This window comes from Carcharodon carcharias, chromosome 36, assembly GCF_017639515.1.
Source record: "Carcharodon carcharias isolate sCarCar2 chromosome 36, sCarCar2.pri, whole genome shotgun sequence".
In the NCBI taxonomy this organism is placed as follows: domain Eukaryota; kingdom Metazoa; phylum Chordata; class Chondrichthyes; order Lamniformes; family Lamnidae; genus Carcharodon; species Carcharodon carcharias.
Genome location: NC_054502.1, coordinates 7,449,263 through 7,453,830, shown reverse-complemented (window position 1 = coordinate 7,453,830; position 4,568 = coordinate 7,449,263).

Genomic DNA, 4,568 nt, shown 5'->3' with positions numbered 1-4,568 from the left:
CCTAGCACAAAGGTAGATGTTTGTGGTTGTTGGAGATCAGTCATCTCAGCTCCAGGACATCACTGCAGGAGTTCCTCAGGGTAGTGTCCTCGGCCCAACCATCTTCAGCTGCTTCATCAATGATTTTCCTCCCGTCATAAGGTCAGAAGTGGGGATATTTGCTGACGATTGCACAATGTTCAGCACCATTCGTGACTCCTCAGGTACTGAAGCAGTCCATGTCCAAATGCAGCAAGACCTGGACAATATCCTGGCTTGGGTTGACAAGTGGCAAGTAACATTCGTGCCACACAGGTGTCAGGCAATGAACATCTCCAACAAAAGAGAATCCAACAGTCGCCCCTTGATGTTCACTGACATTACCATATCTGAATGCCCCACTATCAACATCCTGGGGGGTTACCGTTGACCAGAAACTGAACTGGACTAGCCATATAAATACTGTGGCTACAAGAGCAGGTCAGAGGCTAGGAATCATGCAGTCAGGATTGTGATGGAATATTCTCCACTTGCCTGGAGGAGTGCAGCTCCAACAACACTCAAGAAGCTCAAAACCATCCAGGACAAAGCAGCCCACTTGATTGGCACCCAACCACAAACATTCGCGCCCTCCACCACTGAGGCATAGTGGCAGCAGTGTGTGTACTATCTACAAGATGAGCTGCAGGAATTCACCAAGGCTCCTTAGACAGCACCTTCCAAATCCACGACCACTTCCATCTAGAAGGGAAAGGGCAGCAGACACATGGGAACACCACCACCTGGGAACACCACCACTTGGAGGTTCCCTTCCAAGCCACTCACCATCCTGACTTGGAAATACATCGGCCGTTCCTTCACTGTCACTGGGTAAAAATCCTGGAACTCCCTCCGTAACAGCACTATACCTACACCACGTGGACTGCAGCGGTTTAAGAAGGCAGCTCACTACCTTCTCAAGGGCAATTATGAATGGGCAATAAATGCTGGCCCAGCCAGCGATGCCCACATCCCATGAATGAATAAAAAAAGATATTAAAAAGCTTGTAATAACTAAGGATTCTAAAGCAGCCCCTGAATCTTCATTCATTTTGACCAAAGTACACAGCTGTAGCACTTGACTAACCGTTTAGCCTCTGGGTGGTAAGGTTTTCAGTAGCCTTTTCAATCTATAAATCCTTCAGTTGGTAACATGCCTCCACACAGCCCAATGAGATGAGCATGCAATCTTACTTAGCCTGTCACAATGACCGCAGCTAAAGTTAATTCCATTTTGCTCTGGTTTTAATAATGTTTCCACCGAGTTTCGAACCGGGGGACCATTTTCATGTGAAGTGAATGTGATAACCATGACATCATAGAACCATTACCAACACAGGCACTACCTGCAAGGAGGAAGCAGTCTTAACATAGGCTGCCTTAACCTTCCGGACTGAATATTGAATTCAACAACTTTAGGTCGTGAGCTCCCTCCCCCATCCCCACCCCCTTTCTGTGTCCCCCTTCCCTTTTTTTTTCCAATAAATTATAAAGATTTTCCTTTTCCCACCTATTTCCATTATAAAAAAAAATAAAAAAAAAACCCCACTAGAGCTATACCTTGAGTGCCCTACCATCCATTCTTAATTAGCACATTCGTTTAGATAATATCACCAACTTTAACTTTAACACCTATGTGTTCTATTGTACTATTGTCGTTGACATCTTTTGATGATCTGCTTCTATCACTGCTTGCTTGTCCCTACAACCACACCACCCCACCCCTCCACCTCTCTGTCTCTCTATCTCTCCGCCCCCCACACACACACCTTAAACCAGCTTATATTTCAACTCTTTCTTGGACTCAAACTCAAGTTCTGTCAAAGGGTCATGAGGACTCGAAACGTCAACTCTTTTCTTCTCCGCCGATGCTGCCAGACCTGCTGAGTTTTTCCAGGTAATTCTGTTTTTGTTTTGCCTTAACCTAAAGCCATTAAAGATAGCCGCAGAAGCAGACCCCCTAAAATATAGATGCAAGGAGACAACAATCACCGTGTGCAAAGCACCTTTCAAGACATTAGGACATCCCAAAACACTTTACAGCCAATGAGCATAGGAGCAGGAATAGACCATTCAGCCTCTCGGGTCTGCCCTGTCATTCAACATAGCTGATCTCCTTCAACTCCATTTTCCCACGCTTTCCCCATATCCCTTAATATCTTTAATATATAGAAATCTTTCGATCTCCGTCTTGAACATACTCGATGACTGAGCCTCCACAGCCCTCTGGGGTAGAGAATTCCAAACATTCACCGCCCTCTGAGTGAAGAAATTCCTCCTCATTCTCGTCTTAAGTGGCCTGCCCCTTATTCAGTTAAGTACTTTTTTGAAGTGTTGTCACTATTGTATGAAACAAGACATTCATTTTGCTCACACCAAGATCCCATAAACAATAACGTGAACATCACCAGATAATCTGTTTTTGTTGAGGGTTAAATATTGAAATAGTATGTCAATATCTTTTACATCCACCTATGCGGGCAGATAGGACCTCCGTTTAATGCCTCACCTGAAAGACAACACTTTTCAACTTATACTCCCTCAGTGCTGCACTGGTGTTCCAGCCTGGATTCTGTGCTCAAGTGTGACTTGAACTCACAACCTCTGCCACTGACACCTTGAGCTTAATTAGCCACAGTTGGACTGAGGTTTACAGATTTGAAAACTTAAAAATATTTTCACTGGAGGTGAGGATGTTTTTGACCTTCCCCACATATGTTGATGTTTCTAAGTTGTAAATCTGATGTAATTCCATGAATGAGATTTATGCCAGAAAGCTCTATCCCTTTTGGACCTGATTGTGTCTACGCTGTCAGTCATGGATGAGGCTTAACTTCCTCCAGCTCAATGCTGGAAGATTGAACCCATCATCTTTGACCCCTACCCACAGTCTTTACCTCCTTGTCACTGATTCCAAGCCACCTCCCCAGCCAGTTTTCAGGTTGAACCAGAACCTTGGTGCCCTGTTCGATCCTGAGGTGAACTTCCAACTCCATAACCTCTCCATCACAAAGACTTCTGCCTCTGCATGTGCTCTACCTTAGACGCTCTGCAGCTGAATTCTCAGGCATCAGAAAACACGAATTAGGAGCAGGAGTGGCTCATTCATCCTCCTCAAAACCACTCAATTATTCAAGAAGATCATGGCTGATTTGATTGTGGCCTCAACTCCACCTCCCTGCATGTCCCCCATAACCCTGGACTCCCTTGTCATCAAAGATCTGTTTAACTCAGCCAAATATATTCAATGACCCAGCCTCCACTGCTTGCTGGCAAAAAAAATTCCAACACTAATGACTCTCTGACAGAAGAAATTCCTCCTCATCCCCGTATTAAATGGGAGACCCTTTATTTTGAAACTGTTCGCCCTAGTCCTAGATTTCCCCATGGGAGGAAACATTCTCTCAGCATCTACCCTGTCAAGTCTCTTCAGAATCTTATATTTCAGTAAGATCACCTCTCATTCTTCTAAACTCCAATGAGTATAGGCCAAATCTGCTCAACCTTTCCTCATAAGACAAACCACTAATCCCAGGAATGACCTTCTTGAACCTTCTCTGTACTGCTTCCAATGCAAGTAATGGTCACCAAAGCTGAACACAAGGTGTTCTAGGTGTGGTCTCACCAATGCCCTGTACAGTTGAAACAAGATTTCCCTACTTCTATACTCCATCCTCCTTGTCTTTGTTACCTCCAGGTTTGATAACTCCAGTAGCCCTCTCCTCCACCCTTCCTCTACGTTCCATAAACTCCACCTTGAAAGTGGAGATTAGAAATTTGATGACATAGAAGACAGTTAGAATGTGAAATTCTCTGTCACAGCTTGTTGATAGACCAAGTTTATGAGTGCTTCCAGAAAAGATTTGCTTGAAAAAAGAGGCAAACAAAAATGGGTTTTGGTCTCCACATGTATAAGATATATTTGCATTGGAGGCGGTACAGTGAAGGTTCACCAAATTGGTCCCTGGGGTGAGGGGGTTGTCCTATGATCAAAGACTGAGCAAATGGGTCCACATTCTCTGGAGTTTAAAAGAATGAGAGGTGATCTGATTGAAGCATAAAAGATTTGCAGGGGTTTGATAGGGCGGATGCTGAGAGACTGTTTCCGTTGTCAGGGAGTCTAAAACACCGGGGCTCAGTCTCAGGATAAGGGGCCGGTCACTTAGGACTGAGATGAGGAGCAACTACTTTACTCAAAGGGTCTTGAATCTTTGGAATTCCCTGCCCCAGAAGGGTGTGGATGCGCCATCGTTGAATACATTTACAGTTGGGATACACAGATTTTTGGTCTCTCAGGGAATCGAGGGATACAGGGAACAGGCAGAGAAGTGGAGGTGAAGCCCAAGGTCAGCCATGATCGTATAGAATGGTGGAGCAGGCTTGACAGGCCATATGGTCCACTCCTACTCCTATTTCTTGTGTTCTTGGGTAGGGGGAATCAGCAGAAGAGTTGGTTGAGACTAGGTGGCTTATGTGAAGTGCAGGCTTGATGGGTTCAAACTTCTGTTTCTGTGCTGCAATGTTTTATGGTTCAAATTTTATGGTGGGGA